General features: G+C 44.9%; 1 protein-coding gene and 1 long non-coding RNA gene across 9 annotated transcripts in view; one reads left to right on the top strand and one right to left on the bottom strand.

Moving 5' to 3' along the window:
* Positions 1-20,224, top strand: part of AGGF1 (angiogenic factor with G-patch and FHA domains 1) — a 117,820-nt gene extending 97,596 nt beyond the window's left edge. For 4 of the 8 annotated variants that reach the window (XR_004814305.2, XR_007409774.1, XR_004814300.2 and 1 more), the window contains 3 exons: positions 335-469; positions 5,238-5,411; positions 6,429-7,966. The gene's annotated coding sequence lies outside the window, so the exon portion shown is untranslated. Of the gene's footprint in view, positions 1-334; positions 470-5,237; positions 5,412-6,428; positions 7,967-16,168; positions 16,265-17,250; positions 17,598-17,701 lie in introns of those variants that run through there. The other 4 variants (XR_004814307.2, XR_004814301.2, XR_004814302.2 and 1 more) reach the window with 2 other exon arrangements.
* On the bottom strand, positions 6,014-8,790 carry LOC118354220 (uncharacterized). Its single transcript, XR_004814309.2, has 2 exons — positions 8,207-8,790; positions 6,014-6,569 (listed from the first exon to the last, which is right to left on the bottom strand). It is a non-coding gene; the product is annotated as an uncharacterized LOC118354220 (long non-coding RNA).
* Positions 20,225-23,226: the final 3,002 nt, after the last annotated feature.

Genomic DNA, 23,226 nt, shown 5'->3' with positions numbered 1-23,226 from the left:
CCCAGGCTCAGTCTGCTTGTAATGAACTATTTTATCTTCTGTTCTGCACTGTCAAAACCTTTCTTGGATCATAGTATTTATTCATGGCCATCACATGTTCTTGGGGAAACAAAAATAAATAAAATAACTATCATTATAATCCCTATACTCAGACCTAACCTATATGAACATGTGGGGTGGATTCACCCAAATATTTTTGCTAGCGGTACTGTGGCACAGATTATGATGCTTTGAACCACGTTCTTTAGCCATAGCTGTGGCATGAACACTGCCATATACGTTGCCAGTGTCCATACAAGATCACATCACAGTATCTCTCACCATTGCATTCTAGAAGTCTGGAAAGCCAACCCTCCAAATGTCAGCACAACCCATAATTTCAAGTCAGTTAACACCTCCTGGTTGCCCTAAACCAACAAGAAGAGAATTTCATGGATAAATGGCCCATCCAGCAGACATGGAATATGAGGTAATTCTAAGATGACTTCTGCATTGTTCCTCAGAGTCCCCTCTTGGATTGAACCTGTTTCCCAAAGCTGTAACCTACTCATTTATTGATTTTTCTCCTTTCCCTTTTCCTTCCATTGTGTTTCTTAAAGATAGCTTCCTCCCCAAATTATCTGCACCCAGATGCTGTTACAGGATCTATTTTCAAAACCCGAACCAAGGCAGGATCTATTTTGAAAACCTGAACCAAGGCAGATATCATACTTGGTCCCTGAACAAACTGGGATATTTCCATGGAATGGCCATCAGGAGAGTGAGGGGGTTGGTAATGATATCATAAAAAATGATGAAAACAGCGAAAATAAAGATGAAACTGTGAGAAGAGAAAACTTACAGAAATAATTATAGTCATTTTTAAGTGCCTGGAAATCTTTCGTGTGAAAGAGGAGACGCTGGCATTAAATGAGCTCCTTCTAGGTTATGTACTAGATATTATGCAGTGTGCTAACACATACATTATCATATCCTTACAACAACCCAAGTATTGACAATCTTCATTTTTTGAATGAGGAAACTGAGGCACAAGAAGTTAAAGGAATTTGCCCAAGGTCCAAAATATTGGACTAAGCAGGTATAGAAATAGAGTTTCATATCCATACCTGCCTGTCCCCAAGCTTGTGTCTTCCTGCTGCCATGTGTGTGTTCCCCTGAAGGGCAAGACTGGAAAAAACAGGTAGACAATCTAAGTCCCCAGAATTGTGTTTATATGAATGCAGAGCATGGCAGAGATTGTTCAGATTCACCAACAGTATTTTTTCTTCCTGGATGCAGAGGAACACTTCATGTCCCAACTTCCTTTAGATTGGGACAGTGTGACAGGGTTCCAACAAATGGGAATGTGCAGATGTGATACACCTGATATTCTCTCAATTTCTTTTTTTCATTTTCTCTTTCTTGTTCTTAGCTGGCTGAAAGCAGAGAACCCAGTTGAGGATTCTAGGAATGTCCTTAGGGATGGTAGAGCCACCAGGTAGGGGGTACATGGATTTGAAGAGCATAGAGTAGAACAGAGCACTCTGTCCCATTGGATTGGGACATAAGCAATAAATGAACATACATTGGATCAAGTCACTGCAATCTGGGGATTATTATACAACCGGCATTTCCTCAGAAGTCATGAGCTTAATGTTTCAGGATGTGCACAAGCAATGATTAAATGTTCCACTCTCAAGGCTGTTTTAAAAGAGATTCTTGGGAGAGTGGCCCAGACGACCTACAAAAATAATAGTTCACATTTACTGAGGTATTATAGATCGGGCATGTATATGTATTCTTGCATTTAAATCTACAATATGGGATTTCACTTATATGTGGAGCTTAAGAAACAAAACAGAGGAGCATAGGGGGAGGGAGGGAAAAATAAAACAAGACAAAATCAGAGAGGGAGACAAACCATAGGAGACTCTTAATCATAGGAAACAAACTGAGGGCTACTGGAGAGGGGTGGGGAGATGGGGTAACTGGGTGATGGGCATAAAGGAGGGTACGTTATGTAATGATCATGGGGTGTTATAGAAGACTGATGAATCACTGACCTCTACCTATGAAACTAATATTAACACTATATGTTAATTAATTGAATTTAAATACGTTTTAAAAATATATCTACAATATGCTTTATCATACTCACTTTATACATGAGGAGAGTAAGGCACAGGCACATTGAGGATAACTTGCCCAAGGTCACACAGCAAGCAAGGGGTTGAACCAGAGTACCTCACTTTTTTTAATTAAGTTTTTTCTATTAACTCCAGTTTAGCTAACATACAGTGTTATATTAGTGTCAGGTGTTCAACATAGCAATTCAACAATTCTATATGTTAGTGCTCATGACACAGCACCTTACTCTTAACCACTACTTCTTGTGTCTCTGAAGCAGAAGTTAGAGTTTGAAGGCTTGGAAACTGGACTGGTTTTGTCCACGCAGGGATTTTTTGTTTTGTTTTCACTTAAAAATTTCAGCCTAGGGATCCCTGGGTGGTGCAGCAGTTTAGCGCCTGCCTTTGGCCCAGGGCACGATCCTGGAGACCCGGGATCGAATCCCACGTCGGGCTCCCGGTGCATGGAGCCTGCTTCTCTCTCTGCCTGTGTCTCTGCCTCTCTCTCTCTGTGTGTGTGTGTGACTATCATAAATAAATAAAAATTAAAAAAAAATTCAGCCTATTCTTAAAAACTAAAAGATTTTATATAAAGATCATGTTTTCTAGTTTCTCTTGGAAATTGAGGAGATCTAGCAAAACTAACTTCTAGACGATTGTGGCAACAGCAGCTGGAGCTGAAGAGCGGTCCCTAAATGTTCCACCTAAAGCTAGGTTCTCTCCTTGTGTAGAGCACAGCTTTGGGACTCAACAAATATTTAGGAAATTAATGAATAAAAGCAGAACCTGGATTCTCTTACCCTCTCCCTGTTTCTTCACCTCCCCTCCTTTATGTGACTGGGAACCGTTGAAACTAAGACACTAAGTGGTGACACGAAGGCTAATTTCCCTTTCATTCTAAGCAGCCAGGACTCAGATTACAGGTACTTAAAACATTGTGTCTAACTTGGGCTCATGTTGACATTTTCTATCAACTGAAAATGTTTGCTTCTATACAGCTAGCGTTTGCTCTGAAGAACCAGCCAAAGCATGGGGTGAATGACCAGGCAGGTGCATTAGTTCTATCTCAGATTAGGTTGTGCACAATGGGCTCTTTGTAAAGTCCTTATAGTAGGGCGAGGACGGGCAGGCATGCCCTGCTTCCAGCTTTGGAGACTCTCTCATAACCGTGCTCAAGATAGACGGGCACAATTTTAATCCGCCTGGCTTAGAGCAGCACAGACTGCGGGACTTACATGTGGGTAAGCCTCGAACAGGAGAAGCTTTTCTCCCAGGGCTGTTAGCAAAGCTCATTTGGAGGAGTGCGGGTGTGGGGCATGGCCTGGATCAGCAGCCATGACGCACATGGTGTAAGCTCCAGAAGCTTGCTGATCCCCTTAGCAAAGCCCAAGCCTGCCCATCCCCACCCCCTTCCCTGTCCTCCCATCCCAGACTTGGGACAGTGCTGCCTTTCTCCAGAGGGCTGGTGTCTTGGCATCAAGGAGGGAAGGGTAGTGCCAAGGCTCTTCTAGGTGGAAATTTCCTATTTATTTGCCTGTAGGAAAAAGGGGCCTCCCCATAAGCCTTCACTGCTGAGCTTCCTACTGTGTGAGCAAAGTGGATTGTTTACAGTAGCATTTTTCAAGTACGAGATGAGATTTTGACTCGTAGGGCATTTGCAAAGCTTGGAGGCATTTTTAGTGTTAACAAATTGTGTGTAGCAGGGGGTAAGGTGGATGCTGGTGGCATTTTGTGGGTAGAGGCCAGGGATGCTGCTAAACATCCTACAATGCATACAAGATAGCGCCCACAACAAAGAATTTCTCATCCCCAAATGTCAGTAGTCCCAAGGTTGAAAAATCCTGGCTTATTAAAGGATGGCTTGTATTACATTTTTAAGCTTCAAAATTATAAAAAGCGATTTATTATTTTATAACCAGAAAAATCAAATAAGTGTTATTTTAAATATAGAGACATATTTTGGCTTCCTAAGTATCATCTTCTTTCATTATTTATAGTAACAATGTTGGCATTAGTAAGTACTATAAGTATCTGTTTCTGCAATGAATGAATGAATGGCATACCTTCCTGGCATCCCTTACTGAATTTGTTATAAAATGGTTACTTCCGGGACCCCTGGGTGGCTCAGTGGTGGAGCATCTGTCTTCAGCTCAGGTTCTGATCCTGGGGTCCTAGGATCAAGTCCCACATCGGGCTCCCCGCAGGGAGCCTGCTTCTCCCTCTGCCTCTATCTCTGTCTGTGTCTCTCATGAATAAATAAAATATTTTAAAAAACATAAATAAAGTGGTTACTTCCTTCTTTAAGGCAGTATATGGCTCTTTGGAGGGGAGAGAGACAGGTACTGGACAGACTATTTATTCAAACATTCATTTGTTTTTCTGCTTCTGGCGTTAGCATATGGGCCCCTTGACTTCAGCTACACTTTAACAAAATGTTGTCAGATTTGCTAATAAGCTTGGCCTTCTCTCTTTTCTCAGCTCTTGTGCTATTATTTGGGTGGATTTGGCTTGATATCTGTATGAGACCCAGATTTGATACGGATATGGATCGTAGCCATACAGAAAGCAGTTTTTTACTGAGAAAGATTTTATCATTGAAAAATTAAATTGTTACATATATCCCTTGCGCCAAAAGATCCCAGAGTTAAGAATTACGTATTATTCAAAATAGGAGTCGAGGTGGAATTTTGACTTATTTCTGATATTCCTTGGCACCCACCAAAACTGGGGATGGCCCCTGTGGCCTTTGCTTCTCTTGTGTAGTTGGTGGTATTTTTTATGGCATTATAATCACCTGAAATTTTATCAGATATCGTTTACTTGTTTTAATATCTGTTTCCTCTTACAGATGTGAGTTTTCTAAGGACAAGGACCCTATTCTTGCTTATTCATTGCTGTATGTCCTCAGTGCCTAGAATGGTGCCTGGCATATGGAAGACGTTTGAAAAGTATATGTTGAATGAATGAATGAATGAATGAATGAATGGCAGAGCCGAGAGGCCCAGAGACTGCATGACCTATGTAAGGTCATAGAGAGCCCCATCGGGAGAGCCAGACATATAACGAGGTCTAGGCTCTCTAATTCAGCCTGTCCCAGCCCCTGCGCAGGTATGTAAATGCATACTCTTTTAGCCCTGCAGATGGTCCAAGGAGACTCAGGAGCAAGCGGGTGCAGTATGGCATCCTCGTGTCCGGGATGGGAGTGGCCGCTGTGGGATTGTTTTGTGGTGTGATGTAGAAAGACCTACCTGGTTTGCCTGGGACGAAGGAGTTTCTTGGATGCAGGACTTTCAGTCCAAAAAAGGGGTAAGTCCTAATTAAACTGAGATGAATTGTCACCCTTTGGGACCATAGCATGCAGTGAAAAACTCTGGTGCCCTACAGTGGATGCTTCCTCTGGGAAATGTTGTCACGGACTCTTAGTGATGGAAGGGGGAAAGACTCCTGTTTGCAAGAAGCTATGAGAAATGGGGACTACGGCAAACTGGGAAAGAGATATCCTTTGTAAAAGGGGATGGCCACAGGCACTGGGAATGAATGTTGACCTGTGGGAATAAGAGCCCATGTGGCCATAAGGGTCAGTTTTTCAAGAGAAGCCTGAAATATGTGTGTGTTTGTGTGTGTATGTGTGTGTGTGTGAGAGAGAGAGAGAGAGACTTACTGATTTTTAAATGTTAGAAGCTACTTTTGAAAAATATAAATATTATGCAAGATAACAAAATGTAACTGCAGGCCAGGTTCCTCTCATAGGCCATTGATTGGCAGCTGCTGATATAGTCTGACATTTCATTTTACATGGAGGGAAACTGAGGCACAGTGAGTACAGAGCTACGAGAAGGATCCAGGTCCCTTAACAAAGAAGCTTTAATAACCAATTTCTATCAACACTAGTTATTTTGGTGGAGGGGTGGGTTGAGTGGTGGTGGGGGGCTCGTAAAAGAAAAAATCAATTGAGCACCTACAATGTTTCAGGCAATTACTTAAATGATTTCAATGTATAAAATCACACTAAATTTCTACAACAACCCTTTGAGGAGGTTCCTTAATCCCTGTGCCTGTTTCCTTATGTGTAAAATAAAAATAACAGTAGATTATTTATGACAAAGATGAAAGGAGTTAGTTCATATGAAGTGCTTAGAACCAGATAGGAAGCATGCGTGGGCTCTTGTTGAGGTAGGCGTTGTCATCACCTTTATTTTACATGTGAAGAAACTGATTTTTTGGAGGTGACCCAACTTGCCTGTGATTGTACAGCAATAAGTCAGAACCAAGAATTGAACCCTGATTGTCTGAATATAATTACAGGCTTCTTTTCCTCTACAGCTGGGCTGGTGGTGTAAATTCAAGAGAAGAAAAACAAAAACAAAAGCAGCTTATTTTTCTCCTTTGGTAATCATTGTGCAGATGATCAAGGTCAGGAGTTAAATTCTGTGGTATTTCTTGACACTGTCAGCTGAGTATCATCTACAATGATGGAGGAGAAAACATTACACAGATAATAAAAATGGTAGATAATAAAAATAATTTCTCCTTGGGCATTCATTATGCAATTTGGGGGGCAGCTAATTTATCTTCCTAATTATGTTTTGCTTAAGCTGATTTTAAAATTAGTTTGTTTACCCTGAGCACACTCTGATTAACAGCAGGGAGAGGTGGCCTAGAAACATCTTGGGTGGTGGAGGGATTATATCTTGAGATTTGAGGGGAATTTCCGTGGATAATTTTCATGTAGCTATGGGAAGGTAGGTTGATATGCTGATGATGCTCTGAGTATAAATAATTATTGTAATTTGTTGTTGGGTGTATTTAAATATAAGGTTATGGATTGCAGACCCAGAGAGTTCAATGGACCCCAAGCTCCTTCTTGTTTATTCTTTAGGGCTGAAAGTTCAGTAAAGACAGGTAAATCAAGCAAGGAGATGGAAAAGGAGGGCTAGCTGGTGGTGACTCCAGGAGTTTCCTTTTAACAGATACCCAGTAAAGAGAAAATGTCTGTTAGGTACCGTGTATTATACCAGGAGCTGAGGATACCAAGATGAATAAGGCCATTGTCTTTCTCCTTGGAATTACACAATCTATTAAGGAAAACAGACTTATAAACACAAAAATCACAGCTTAGTAGATCAGGGCTATAAAAGAGATGGGATCAGAGTTAAGGGAGCAGAGGACAGACAGTGACAATCTACCTATGGGAGTCAGCAAAGGGAACAGCTCCATCCCTCAGTCTTCCTTGGCTTTGCTCTATTTTGGGGTTGGGAGTGGGGAATGGCTGCAGACCAGTGTCAGCTGGCTTCTGGCTGGTTCAGCCAATGAGAGGCAAGGGTGGCAGACTGGAGAATGAGTGGGAGGGAAAGTCAGGGTATCTCTCTTTCCTTCTCTGCCTGGAGTGCTATCTTCAAAATCTGCAAAGCATCCGGGTCTCTGCCATGACTCCATCTCCTCCTGGACAGACCCACTGGGGTCAGCTTCTGCAGAGTGATCACAAACCCTGGGATCTGTTTGCATCTCCAGCCTAAGAGTGGGAGCAGCTTCTTGCTGGTGCTGACCTCTGCCTTGCCACAGTGTCTGCTGGTTGGTGGCTTAGTCTTTCCCCTGGGTCTGCAATCCATCACCTGGAAATCAATCCCCTATACTAAATTCAGTTTTGTTTTGTTTTGTTTTAGGTTTTATTTATTTATCTGAAAGAGAGAGCAGAGGGAGAGGGAGAAGCAGGCTTCCCACTGAGCAGGGAGCCCAACAATGCAGAGCTCAATTCTAGGACCCCAGAATCATGACCTGAGCCCAAGGCAGTCGCTTAAGCGACTAAGCCACCCAGGCGTCCCTAAATTCACTCTATTTGAATAGAGAAAATGGTTTCTGTATTTCTGGCGGTGCTGTGATGGATATGGAGGGCTTCCCAGGGGGCCTGACACTGAGGCTGGTTCTTAAAGGGAGAGAAGGAATTTCCTAGATAGAGAGCCAGAGAAGACAGTCCGAAATACCCTTGGAAGTGTGGGGAGCTTGAGTGTGGGGGTCCAGGAGGGCCAGACCGCTCTGGCAGCAGGGAGCCAGTAAGGGTTTCGGAAAGGGAATGAAGTCTTCAGGTACGTTAGAGAACTCACCTACGTCCGCCCAGTACATCGGTAAGGAGGAGAGCAGGGCGGGCCTGGGCCTTGTTCATTCTGACAGTGGCTCCGGCCAGAAGCCACAGAGGCTGCAGCTGCAACAGCTTCGCGGATGCACACGGCTTACGTTCTTAGTTGGGGCCGAGGAAGGAAAGTTCTTGTTTTCCTGCAATACCCGTCGTGCCGGGTCTGTGCTTGCGGGGTGAATTCATAATGTCCCGGAGGTTCGCGTGTGTCGTGAAGACCTCGGGTGTGGCCTCTCTTGCGCCTCGTCCTGAACGCCCGGCGCCTCGAAGGCACTTGGCCTGTGCCGTGCGGCCGGGGCTCGCGCCACCCTGGAGCGGCCGTCGCCTCCCCTCCCGGCACCGCCCGCCGCTGGGCGCTGGCGCCGGGCCCTCGGGGTGTCGGGCTCGCAGCCGCGGGGCAGGCGCCGCTTCCGCCCTCACTCGGTGGAGGCGGAGGCCGCAGGGCCGGGCGGCGGGGGCCGCGGCGGGGGCCGGAGAGCAGGGCCCGCAGCTGGGGGGCGCAGCCGGTGCCGCGCACGCGCCCTCGGCGACGCGGCGAGGCTGCCACCAGCCAGACGAGTGCGGCCGCACGACGGCGGGGGCGAGAGGGGGGGTCGTGCGGGGAGGCTCCCGGAAGGGGGCGTGTCTGGAGGTTCCCGCCGTTTAGGGCGACGCGCCGGATTCGTCGGAACAGCGCGGGAACGGCCTGGAGGTCCCGTGGCGGCCGGCGCCACGTGCGGTGCCGAGCTCAGGACGCGAGAGGCGGTCGGCAGCTGGGAGCGGCCCCGGCCTAGCCTTCCGGCCTGGGCACCTGCGCCCCGCCCGCCCCCTGCCCAGCCCGGCGCGCCCCTTGCACCGTCCCTGTGCCCAGGTCCCACCCCCCAGCCCCGCGCACCCCTTGCGTCATCCCCGTGCCCAGGTCCCCCCCAGAGCCCGGCGCGCCCCTTCCGCCATCCCCGTGCCCAGATCCCCAGATCCCCCCCCCCCCGAGCCCGGCGCGCCTCTTGCGCTGTCCCTGTGCCCAGGTCCCCTCCAAGCCCGGCGCGCCCCTTACGCTATCTCCGTGCCCGGGTACCACCCCGGAGCCCAGCGCGCCCCTTGCGCCGTCCCCGTGCCCAGGTCCCCTCCAAGCCCGGCGCGCCCCTTACGCTATCTCCGTGCCCGGGTACCACCCCGGAGCCCAGCGCGCCCCTTGCGCCGTCCCCGTGCCCAGGTCCCCCCCGGAGCCCAGCGCGCCCCTTGCGCCGTCCCCGTGCCCAGATCCGCCCCCCCAAGCCCGGCGCGCCCCTTCCGCTGTCCACGCGTCCAGGTGCAGACGGACGCTTCCTGTGCCGCGTGTTCGCTTTAGATGGAGCCCCTCTCCCTCTGTCCCGTGTCGCCAGCCGTGACCAGGGCAGGGAAGACAGCCCCCGCAGCGGAGAAAGGGACGCCCTCTCCCCTGGGCCGCAGGGGCACCAGCCACCGTGGGGGACCCCGTAAGCGCCCACGCTGGTGCGAACCGCGCCCCATCTATGGTTTGGAGACTGGATGCCTCTGCTGCCTTAGAGGCTACACACTCAGAGAGTGTCAGTTGATAATATTTTGAGGTCTACACAGCGCCCATTCTGGGTTATCCCAATTACTGAGGTTATATTTTCATTCCTGAGACAGAAGCACGTAACAGAGGCATAAACCTAAGGATCTTTGCCCCTCTGGTGATTTGAAGAAGCAAAATAGGTATGCGCCCCCATAGTCCCTCCATCTCCCGTCCCGGTAAAGCAAAACGACTCTGGCTATATATGGACAATTTTTCGTCCAGTAGTACTGTACCAATTTACACACCACGACCCCCCCCCCCCGGGTTCTGAAAATGTCTTTTTCTCTGAGCCCTTAACAAACCTAAGTACTTAATATTATTTAAAAAATCAATTTAACAGATAATATATTCCTTTTCTAATTTATGTTTGTTTGATTTCCAAAGAGTTGGAGTCTTTTTCGTAGTCACTGTCCATTTATGTTTTTTCTTTTATGAATTACTCCTTTAGGTCCTTTTGTGGTTTTTCTTTTGGGATGCTCATTTTTTCCTTATTGACTTTTAGAGTTCTTTGTATATGAGGGCCTCACAAATTTATTTGTCTTAGATGTTGTGAATATTCTCAGTTTGTCATTTTCCTTGATATTTACTATGGATTTTTTTCTGTAATTGTAATATAATTTATATACAATAAAATGCATCTACTTTAAGTGTGCAATTTAATGAGTTTTTTTTTAATTTAATGAGTTTTGATAAATGTATATACCCATGTATCCATGACCACAATCAAGATATAGAACATTTCTGTTGCCCCCCAAAATTCCCTTGTGCCATTTTACATAGATCTAATTTCCATCACTTTGGATAAATTTTTCCTCTTCTAGAACTTCATATAAGTGGAACCATCCAATGTATATTTTTTCCACAAAACACATTTCTGAAATTCATCCATGCTGTTGTGTTCTCAGAATAAATTATTAAGAAAATGAAAAGACAACTCATAGATATGAGAAAATATTTTTTTTTGAGAAAATATTTTTCAATACATATTTCTGACAAAGGACTGTTATCGTGGATGCTTTTGATATGCAAAATTTAAAAATTTTAAGAAATCAGATGTATCTGTCTTTTCTTTATGCTGATGCCTTTGGTGTTATTCTTGGAAAGATGCTATTATCCCCAACATTAGACAACTATTCATTTATACTTTTCTGACTTTTCCATAATAGTAAAATTTTAATCTAAAATTAAAATAAAATGAGAATTTTTATTCTATCTGAATTATTTTTCAAAAATATTAGCAAATTATGGGGCCCCTGGGTGGCTCAGTCGGTTAAACATCTGACTTTTGGTTTTGGCTGAAATCATGATATCAGGGTCATGAGATCCAGCCCTGTGTCGGGCTCCATGGTGGTCGGGGAGCTGCATCAGATTCTCTCTCCCTCTCCCTCTACTCCTCCCCATCTGCTCACTCTCTTTCTTTAAAAAAATATTATTTCAGTACCATTTATTGATATTCTATCCTCCCCTGATTTAAAATACCATGTTTATTAAATATTAAAATAAAGACATGTGAGTCATTTCTGTTCTTTCATTCTGTTTCCAGCCCTGGGAATGGCTGAACACTTTTATTAGTGGTAATATTTTTTCTGTTTTGTTTCCTTCCCCTCTCATTCCCTTTTCCCCTTTCTTTTTCTCGTTCTCTCTCTTTTCCTCAATGATATAATAAAATCTGATTATGTTCTCCACGGCAGTCGCCTTTCTCTATCAAATCATCTTGATATTTGGGTTTAGTGAGAATATTCTTTTTTTCTCCTCTTTCCTCCCAGTTTTATTGAGGAATAATTGACAAATATAATTACCTATACTTAAAATGTACACTGTAATGATTTCATATACATATATATTGTGCAATGATCACCAAGATGAAGATAATTAATACATCTATCACCTATGAGAATATTCTTGATTTTATTTTTATTTTTTTTAATATTCTTGATTTTAATATTGAAGTCATGTTTACTTTGTGAGAATAAATCAAAATAGGATTATTAGAGTTTGTTGGAACTAGCCCAGTTGGAAGCTAACCCATCACTAACCAATAATGCAGTGGCTTTGATTTTACCAGTGAAGGAAAATCAACCACTTTTTGAAATCACATAGATCTAATTTGTAAATTGCTTTGCCCAGGGTTCAAGTGCACAGGTGGCCCCAAATAATTATTTTTAACTACTGTGAATGCACAGTACTTCTTTTTTTTTTCTTTTAAGATTTTATGTATTTACTAGAGAGAGAGAGAGAGAGGACAAAGGGAGAGGAAGAGAGCACAGAGGGAGAGGGAAAAGCAGACTCCCCTCTTAGTAGGGAGCCCAACTCAGGGCTTGATCCCAGGAACCTGAGATAATGACCTGAGCTGAAGGCAGACGCTTAACCAACTGAGCCACCCAAGCATCCCAGCCAGTCACAGTAGTTCTTATTTACACAAAGAATTGATTCCCAAAGTTGCTTTAACCAGACCTAAAGACTAAATCTACTTGATTTCAAATTAAGAAGACAGGTAAAAAGGGAATGTTACTCTTACTCATGGGAAAGTTACATTAAAATGATTTCTGTCTTTTCAAAGTAGACATTTGTCATTTTTTTTTTGAAGATTTTATTTATCTATTCATGAGCCACAGACAGAGAGAGGCAGAGACACAGGCAGAGGGAGAAGCAGGCTCCCTGCAAGGAGCCTGATGAGGGACTCAATCCCAGGACCCCAGGATCATGCTCTGAGCCAAAGGCAGACACTCAACCATTGAGCCACCCTGGTGTCCTGCCATTTGTCATTGATTTTACCCAGGGGCAGGCATGTAAATAAACATCAAGAGAAGGACCAAACAGTATCTTCTGAACTCAATTTTGTGGTAAGATTGAGGATTAGGAGTAAAATTTTGTGGCCCCTAAGGGAACACAGCAATTTAAGAGAGAGATTTGGAGCAATGGCTGGCATAGCAATCCCTACCTTCAGTGCGAAGTCCCTCTCTACACAATTTTTTTTTTTTTTTTTTTTTTTGTCTTTGGGGAGGTTTTGGTTTGGTTTCTTTAAGGATAAAATTCTGATACAGGATGTTCATATGGCTCAATTGAAGTAATGGCCAAAATGCCTTGCAAAGGCCAACTTGCTTTATAAATTTAAGGTGTTATATTGTGCTTTTAAAAGTATAAGGAAAAAAATAAAAGTATAAGGAAGACTGAGAAAAGGTGATTATCTGCTAAAAACTGTATGTTGATAGTGGGAATTTTTTAAAAAGTCTTCATTTTTCCTTGAAAAACCACTATTAACAGTTTGGTACAACTTTTTCCAGTCACAGTTTGTAAAACAAAACCTCTCACTTACAAGGATATAATAAGGAGTTGCTTTTCCCCATTCTTTGGGTCTGGCCCAAGGACTGGGTAAACAGCTGTTTTGCAAAAACTGGCCTCTCTCCCTTCCCTGGACACAGTCTCTGCCCAGTTGGCCAGCAAATTAGTAAGGCTTAATGTCATTCAATCTTTTAGCCAGGAATTAATAAACCACAGTTTCACAAAAATTGTTTAGATGTTTATGGTATGTAGGTTCACCCCTTGAGAACCTATACTCTGCTTTACAAGTAGGGCAGTTTTACCACTTCATGCTTCCCATCCTGATTGCGTGGCCTTGCAGTGCCCTGGCCTTGTGGTCTTCTTCTTTGTACTCTGGTGTCATCTGTTAAGGACACTGAAGGTCAACCCCTAATCTCACTTTCTAGTAAATAAATGGTTTGCATGGCCAAGATGAATCTCTAAATAGCTTATTGCCATGGAATCAGGTGAAAAGCTGACATGAGAGTCCTTGGAGGAGGAAGAGAGAATAACACATGGGTCAACGTGGTTGACTTCAGGTTAAAATAATCGCATGTTATGTTTCTGATCTTTGTAAGGTATGGCATTTTCAAATCCACTTGGCACTGTGGGACCTAATCCCAGCCATTTCGCAAACTAGCTAGGTGGGCAATGCTAAGTTAGGTCTCTTGGGCCTCTTTTGTTCATAATGAGAATAATAATGTGTGTGTTGCTACCATCTCAATGTTATTCTAAAAGCTTCATATAATAATCAATGTGATGGGCTCTGTAGAGTGCAAGACATTATATTCTTTTAAGGATAATACTTTTGACCCCATTCACCCTGGCGGGCGGCGCGGGAGGGGGGGGGGAAGCTGAGTATCTTGAGAATCACAGGTCAAAGCTATAGGTTTACTTATAAAAATTCCAGTTCCAGTATGCATCTGTCAAAAAAAAAAAATATCCATAGTGGAGAACTGAGGAGAATCACTCATCTCCCAGTTCTGAAGTCAACCTGTGGGGCCAAATGATAGGAGATTGTATGCACAGTAACCTTTTTTCCCCAAATATTCCATTTTCTGCTTCTCTCCTCTCATACGTCAGATACCCCTAAGCCCCAGGCTATAGACTCTCAAATTCCCTGGAATTGTATCGGAGTTAACAGAATTCACCACAAACAGATTGTGTTGGCTATGAGAGAGGGACAGACAGAGAAGCGAGAGAGCCCCCAGTGGGCGGCACGTGAGTCTCTGTGGTGGTGGTGGGGACACAGCAAGAATGACTTGAAAATGTCAGAAGTTATCTAGGGAAAATGGCTTTGGGAAGGCATGGGCAGAGCTTCGGGGAGGTTCTGCAGCTGTCCTCCCGCATCCATGAAGTCGGATGTCAGCAGTCCTAGCTGACTGGAGGCCTGGCTCCTGAGCCCAGTGGGAGGCAAACTAGCCGTATGCTGATGGTAAGTGCTCAACCTCTGGTTTGGCAGGGAAAGGGCAATCAATGAAGCCCTGATCTGTTGTGTTTGCTGAATTCTCCGGTGTAAATACTACCCACCAGGGCTGAATCCTAGCTACCAGTGTGATGTCATTGAACATGGAGTTGGGAGGACATGACCCCCCACATGCGATATCCCCACATAGAGATCTACTAGGCATAAATAGCTTCAAGGGCATAGGTGAGGGTATGCAAAATGAAATAATTAGGAAGTGATGAGGTTTAAGTATTTATTACCTTTATTTTTAATATAATTAATTTAATTATTTAATTTTTAATATTATTTATTTAATTTATACAATTAAATGTAATAAATTATATAATTTCATTTTTAATCATGGCAGTGTTTCAACAACCATCTGGCAAAATTCCTAAAACTTTGACACTCTGCTCTCCTGAGTCCAATACAAGCTGGTTTTGGGTATTGGGTCCAAAAAGAACAAAACACTCAGTATGTTAGAGGAATATCACATCTTTAAGGGGAATACAAGGCTCCTGCCTCCTGCTTTATCACCTACCCTGGCATGGGAGAAGCCCTAAAATGGGTCTAAGACAAACACCTAGGTTCCTTTAACCATCACGATAACAAAAATTAAAAAAAAAAAAAAAAAAACCTTCTAAAACCATTACCTGCTGGCATAGAATTTTCATCCCACACCATGGCTAACCCATATCTATTTAGCAGTGAGCATGTCTGGGAGGGAAGGTTTATAGGAAGGGTGAGTTTTGAGATGGAAGGAAGAGGACAGCTTGGGTGGTGTCAAAATGGACAGAGACTATCATAGAAGGTTCTAGAAGCCAGGTGTGGTATGTGGATACTGAATGCTTAGGTTGGTGACAGAAAGCAGGAAAGATAGTGGGAAAAAACTAACTCTTTGCACTTCAGTGTGCAAAGTGTTCTGCCCTGGGCCAGTTCTTGCACAAATTTTGAAGGACATTTCCTCATAAGATTCTTATGGTAAAGGGGAAAAAAATCTTCTGTGGTCTCAGAAACACATCTTATAAAATAGGTCTCCCAGAATTCAGGCCACAGATCTGTCCCCAGCAGCCATAATGACACACTAAATGAGAAGCGCTAGAGGCCTAGGTGATACCAAATTCTGCCCTGCTGAGTACACATGGAGAGGAAAATGACCAAATGCCTTTTCAGTCCATTATCAATCCAATCTACTTCTTGAGCGGCAGCAGAGTAGAAATCGAGCTCTAAAAATATCATTGTAATCTGTGACTTGGAAAGCCAGGTTAAGGGTGTGTGTGTGTGTGCACGCGTGCGTGTACACGTGCTCACCTGTGTGCAGGCTAGAATGAGGAAATGAGTACTACCTTGTGCATATATGCAACACTAATTTTTTTAATTTAAATTCAATTTGCCAACATATAGTATATAACACCCAGTGCTCATCCCGTCAAGTGCCCCCTCAGTGCCTGTCACCCAGTCCCCCCCTCCCCCCGCCCCCGCCGTTCTCCCCAGCCCCCTCCCCCTCTGCAATCCCTGTTTGTTTTCCAGAGTCAGGAGTCTCTCATGTTTTGAGTCCCTCTCTTATTTTTCCCACTTAGTTCCCCCCCTGCCCTTATGGTCCCTTTCACTATTTCTTATTTTCTTTCTAGGCAGCAGATTCAGTGCTGGTGAGTGGGAGAGTTGGGAGAGGGGAGCAAGCAGCACCTTCCATCCCTTACCTCACATGGCACTTGGGAACCTCTGAGGTAGGCACTCAAAACAGCCAGGAAGCACCAGAACGGATATGTAAACTCAAATCCAAAGGCCCTCTGCAGGCCACTGCTGCCCCCGCCCCAGGTCAGAGCGGAGATGGGAGGGTGGGGTTGGGTCATGCTCACAGCTCCCCCAGTCCCAGGAAGGCCCCCAGCTCCCGGAAGGCCCCCAGCCCCGGGAAGGCCCCAGAACGGCCCCAGAACCTGCTTGTTGAATGTGCTGGATTCAGAACGATGGGTTACCACCATCTGAGGGGTTACCGAGTAGACTGAGAAGAGGCTCCACGACTATCTGAGGTCCAGTGATCCCCCTTGAGGGGACATGGAACCGGATAATGCCAGACACCAATCAATCCCTGTGTTGTATTGACAACCCCTGGTTTAATCATACGGGGCACTGCCTGTCAGTGTTCCTCCGCGTGCTTTGAAGTGAGCTGACTTTTGATGACAAAGGTGTGTTAGATTGTGTACCAGGCCAGGTCTATTTTTGGCTTTGGAGTACAGGGCTGCTTAATGCTCTGAGAAGAACCTTGTAGAGTTTAGGTAATCTAGCTATTCCTCCTAATATAGGAATAGAACTTAGGGGTGGGGGTGGAGGGAGTAATTTTGTGTTACAAAATTATCTACCATGAGGTTCCTTTAGGGCATCATATTCCAGAGAGTGTCTATTTTTTTTTTAAAGATTGTATTTATTTATTTGTGAGACAGAGAGAGGTAGAGACACAGGCAGAGGGAGAAGCAGGCTCCCTGCAGGGAGCCTGTCCTGGGACTCGATCCCAATCTGGGACTCCAGGATTACACCTTGGGCCGAAGGCAGACCCTCAACCGCTGAGCCACCCAGGGGGTCCCCAGAGAGTGTTTAGCATATGAATCATTATGAGTCAATATTCCCCAGGCTGAAGCCACCATCTAGGCCGCTGTGAGCCTGTGCAAAGGAGTACTCAGCTCCCTCTTCCTTCGTTCTCCTTTCTCTTCTCCAGGCAGAGCAACGTCCCTTCAGCCAAGCTCAGGAAAGCTGGTGAAGTGACAACTGGCTGTCCCCAAGAATGGAAGTTTGAGCACAAGAATACAGACTGGAGAAGCAGAGGAATGAGAGAAAAGATTTGTGACATCTGCTAAGAATGTCCCTGCGTACCCAGGGGACACCCAGCACAGGGAGTGAGGCCCCCCTTGGGACTGTTTGCCCAGGGCTCCTGGGGAATTTTGAGGGAGAAAGGAACACAGTCCCCACGATGTCAGAGCCCCCACCTGTTTACACTAACCGGTTTCCACCACCCAAGGGGGTAAATTGAGCTGCATATTTGGTGATGAGGAAGTGAAGTGGAATGTGAGAATCCTTATTACTGACGTCAAGCTTGCCTTTCATTTTATTTATACCCATGACATTGTGACACAGGATCTAATTTTCCATTGTATTTTTTTCTCTGTTAGGACCCGAGTGATGACAAATGATTTTGTGCCTGAGCCTGGAAAACACTTCAGGTTGGAAGCTCGGGATCCTGCAGGATTCAGCGCCTCCCGCACCCCCCCGGTCGCCGGGCCCTCCTCCGAGTCTGTGACCGTCAGATGGGCCAAGGGTGCCAGGCGGGCCCGGCGGGCTTCCCTGCTCCTTGCTCAGCTGCGGACTCGGGGCCTCGGCCCTACGAGCGGCCTCCCTCCGTGACTTCCCAGGGCCTCAGATCCAGACGTAGAGCCTCGCATCTGAGGGCCCCTCCTGCCCTGAAGGGAAGCCCTGCCTGGGTCCCTGCAATCGGCCACTGTTTTAGCAGGGCCTCCTGTCGCCAGCTTTTCAACCATATTTTTCAACCTCTGACCCCAGAGTAATCTCAACTTCCTTGTACTCGGTTCAGAAGATGTTTGCTATTCAGGATTCTGATGCCGAAGTGTGATAAGAGAGGCCTCAGGCCTTCTGAGTTAGTAAACCAACAGAGTCCAAGGATGTGAAAACTGAGAAGCAGGACAGCCATGCCCTGAGAGGTGGCACAGCGCCAGCTCCTGTCACCCGAAATCTTCCAGGATATTTAGAAATGGGTGTTAGTGGGACTTGACTACATTGCGGATGTCTTGTTTGTTTTGTTTTTGAAACGAGAGTCTCCCATAGCACCAACGAAAGCAGATCTGTGATCTGTGTTTTATTGAATCTACGGTAGTTCCTATGCTTGACCTGGTTTTGCTTTCTGCAAATTTTCTCAGTCAGTTTAGGTAAAACTGGCCCAGAGTAAGCTTTTGTGTAGAAACACAGCGTGGGAAAGCAGAACATCTTCTAAGCTGCCTTGGGATCTCACCCCTAACTGGCCTACCTGTGTGAGAATTGCTTGAGGAGGAAGGGGCTGTCTTCACGTGCAGCAGCTGGGGCCAGGCCTTCCCCATTCCATTTGCAACAGCCCACTTTAGACGAGTGCCGGAAGCCTATGTACGTCTTATCAGCCCAGGTCACATGCTTCCCCTTGGCATGGGTGATTATATCAAGTGTAGGGGTGGAGGTGAGGTCCAAGGGCAGAGGAGGTGTGAACTAGGCATGGGCCATTTCCATCAGTCAGAAAACACAGCAGTAATACAAAGCTGCAGGAAATCCAAGTTTGGTGGCAAGGTAACACCAAGTGGACTCCACAGGCTCAAGGCATAACTGGACACACTCTAGGTTTTATACTGGGATGCTGGTGTCACTTAGAAGTCCCTTTCCCAAGGCTCAGTATAAGGTTGTTTGGGACAAGTGCATGAAAGTTGTTGACAGATGGTCCAGGGTGCAAATGATTCCTTATTAGCTCTTGATCTTGGAAAGGTACTTAGGATTTCTAGGCCTCTGTTACCACATCTGTAAAAGGGAGGTACTGAGTGTGTCACAGAGAGTTAACATGAGGGTTGAATGAGATAAGGAAAACAAAGCATGTCTGCCGCATTTAACACATAGAGACTTCCTCCGTGGACTGGAGATCAGAGAACCCCACAGAAGGCCTGCTTGGAAGTCTTAGCCCAGACAAGTGATTCCACCCTCTGAGTGTTCTTTGTGACAGATGCAAAGGTTGAGAATCCATATGCTGACTGAACAGATATGATTGTGCTGATTAAGATTGAGGTGAAGAGACAAGTGAGCCCCTTGACTCAGCAGCACAGTGTGGAGAGAAGAATTGTCTTTGTGAACCAGTGTTGGAAGAGCAGAGCTGAGGAACACAGAAATGTGGCTGGCCTGATCCTTGCCATGCTGTCCAAGGTAGAGCTGGGTCAGGTGGGACTGCCTCTGCCAGGACTGTCTCTGCCTCAAGTCTGCCTTGAAGGTTCATGTGAACTGGGTTTTGTCTTGGGGTTTAGGGAGGGAACATTGAGGTATGGCATACGGTCCGTAGTACACCTTACCCAGGACAAGACTATAGCCCCTTTTTCCAACCTCCAACACTCATGGTGGCTTCCAGCTGCCAGCTGCCCACAATCCTCTGGGTGTTACTGTGTAAGGTGAAGACTCAACTAGGAAAGCATTGAATGACACTCTTGTCAAGAGGGATCTCATAGAGCTGTTCCATTGGCCATCAGGAAATATCTATATTAAAAATTTTTGGGGGGGAATTGAATTCCAAATATCTGTCTAACCAAGCCTAGGTAGAAAGTGAATCTTGATTCCATATTATACACATTAGGCCTGAGAAAGAAGATTGAGTCCTTGGGTTAATGGGGACAGTGAGCCTTCTGTGTGGGCTACAGAGTAGTTCTGAGTAAAAAGCAAGAATGATCAGAACACACTGAGAATCTGAAAATAGAATATAGCTGAGAATTCTGCTCTCCTCCTTCACTAAATTATTTACCCAAGTTACTGATAATTAATTAATTGCCTGAATCCCCATCCCTGTCCCTACCCCCTATTTATACATGTGGTTTCTCAGCAATAGACAGGGAAGGAAGTCTGAAACACAGGGAATCGTAAGTGGTCTTTAGATGGTGAATAAATGAGATTTGGCTGTGTTTCATGCTATGTATTTTATGGCTCGAGCAAAAGTTCACACAGTGAACGCATGAATAACTCCGGGGTCTCACACCAGGTTGGCTACGAAAAACTGACCAATCAGCATTGATTGAGTACCTACTCTGTGGCAGGCATGATAAGGCTTTGAGTATACATGGTCTTTGCCTTCACAGAACTCAGTCTGGTGAGGAAGGTAGATTTTTTTTTAAAGATTTATTTATTTATTTATTTATTTTTAAAAATATTTATTTATTATTTTAGAGTGGGGTGACAGGGGAGGGTGAGAATCTCAAGCAGACTCCCTGCTGAGTGCAGAGCCCAGTGTGAGCCTCGATCTCAAGACCAGAGATTAGGACCTCAGCCAAAACCAAGAGTTACTCACTTAATGGACTGAGCCATCCCAGTGCCCTGAGGAAGGTAGATTTTTTAAACAAACAAGCACACAAGCAGTTGTATAACTTGCAGTTTGTAATACATAAATAACTACTATGAGAGAGTAACAGTGAGGATATGATACAGATTGGGGAGCTAGGGTCAAGAAAGTTTCCTCTGAGGAGTTGACAGATAAAGCTGTGAACAGTGCTTCTCAAATTTCAATGTGCATCAGAGTCCCCTGGAGTTTGTTAAAAAAAAGATTTCTGGGGCCACCTGGGTGGCTCAGTGGTTGAGCATCTGCCTTTGGTCCAGGGTGTGATCCTGGAGTCCTGGGATCGAGTCCCGCATTGGGCTCCCTGCATAGAGCCTGCTTCTCCCTCTGCCTGGTGTCACTGCCTCTCTCTGTGTCTCTCATTAATAAATAAATAGAATCTTAAAAAAAAAAAAAAGACAGCAACAGATTTCTGGGTACCCTCCCAGCAGAGTTTCTGATTCAGTAGGTCTGAGGGGGTGTCTAAGATTTTGCATTTCCAATAAATTCCTGGATGATACTGAGATTGCCGGTTTGGAGGCCACACTTTGAGACTCGTGAGGCTGGAGGGTTGGTAGGAACTGGCCAGGCAGAGAGAGCAGGAGAAACACCAGTACAGCAGAGAGGGAGCATGCACAAACCCCCCAGTGTGGAGAAGATCCGGTGGGTTTCAATTAATGGAAAAGTCAGTGTGTCTGCAAGGCAGTAAGTTAGTGAACCAGTGGTGATGAGATGATGTTAGAGGTGAACCCAACTCTTATTCCCACCCTGATGCTCACTCCACTGGAGACACTCTAGTGGTGGCATGTCTAAGACAAATGGTTCCATTGACCCTGGGAGATGTCCTGCTACTAAGTGGGGCTGATGGGATAATGCCAACCCTGAGATATTGTGAAGGTTCAAAGTAGTAAGGTATGCAAAGGGCTGAGCACAGACTAAATGCTCAGTGTGTTCCAGATGTCTTTCCTCCCACCTTCTCTGACTTGAAACATGGTCCTGGCTATCGATTAGCTAGAGGAGGACATATTCCTGAATTGGGGCTGAGGTGCTAACCTACGGCTGCCAACAAAAGAAGTTAATGTGGAAGTGATCCATGATATCTAAACTGGGATAAGGTTAAATAGTTGGGTATAGATAAGAAAGCTGGATACCACTTCCAAAGAGCAGGTGTGCGTGTATGTTCTCTTAGATCTCCTGAGATTCATAAATGTCACGGATTTTAAACCAAAGAAAGCATGGGCTGGGTTTTTGGTGCCAAAGTGCACAGCTGACATGACGCCAATTCAATTTAGACCACATTTACTCAGGCTCCCTCTGTGCCAGGTGTTATTCTAGGTGCTGGGAAGACAGAAGTAGGTGAATAAGGCGAGGTCCCTGCTCTTGAGCCCTTGTTCTCACCGGGAGATGGGCACTAATACCACAGAGCAGTGGGATGAAAGCCACAACAAGGTCTGTAAAAAGGGCAATAGAAACTCAGGAGGCAGAGCAGTTTTGCCTGCCTCACAGAAGGTCACAGAAAGTGACATTGGAGCCAAGCCTAGAAAGGAAACATCTAGAGAATGAACAGAACCGAAGGATAAATGAACAAACCTCCGTTAAGAACTTGACTGTTATTGTTTTAAGCTCTGACCTAAATCATCATTATGAGCTTCTAGAAGATACATGGCCACATGGTGTTGAATTTGATTTAAAATATTGCATAAACTGTTATATATAGAAACACATATGGAAACAATCTGAAAATATTTCTCCTCAAATATAGTGCCATTTGCTTTTACGAATTTGCTATTTCTGGATGAAGAAGTGAAATATGGTTTGGTCTTCTGAGATGCAGAAGAAATTTTATGACCACCCCAAGGGAAAATACTTTTCATTGTTAATTAATTCATTTATTTAGTCAGTCAGTCAGTCAACATTTAGCTAGAAACTTCAATTTCTGAAGCACTGCCGTGGGTCCTCTAGGAGCAACAAAGACATAGAAGATATTGTCCTACCCTCAGGATTCTTCAGGACTTAGGAGTGAGAAAAACACCTAAAGGCAAATAATTCCAACATAAGTGGTGATGAGTAATATGAGTGAGTACAAACAAAATGCTCCAGGTATCTTGAGGAAAACAAGCTATTTCCTGATTGAGATCATCAGAAAAAGCTTGAACGTTTATGGAGAAGCCATTTGCACGAGGCCTCATAGATGGCAAGGGATTAGATATACAGAAACCAGAGTGGGAGGAATAGTCCAGACAGGTAGTTTGTGAACAAAATGGGTGGGAGAGCACTGAGAAGGGGCACTTTGACCTGTTTAGGGTATGACTTGCGGGAAGAACTGGAATGGGTAGATGTCAGCCTCCCAGCCCAGTTTGAACTTGATTCCACTGGCTGTGACTCCTTGGAATTTGAAATGCCAAGTATCTGTCACTTGGTTTCTTGTACGTCTGTTTTAGTTGGCATCTCAGGCCTGACCTTCATCTTGGCATAATTTTGTCCAACCCATAGGATATATATTAAAAATTCAGTCTGTGTAGGCTGACAGTAGTATAATCACAATATTGCTCCAAATTGCCAGAAAGGCCAGAGATTCAAAGTAGGTCTTGTTCT

This window comes from Canis lupus, chromosome 3, assembly GCF_003254725.2.
Source record: "Canis lupus dingo isolate Sandy chromosome 3, ASM325472v2, whole genome shotgun sequence".
Classification (NCBI taxonomy): Eukaryota; Metazoa; Chordata; class Mammalia; order Carnivora; family Canidae; genus Canis; species Canis lupus.
The sequence above is the reverse complement of the archived record's forward strand: the minus strand, read 5'-3'. Positions and strand labels throughout refer to the sequence as shown.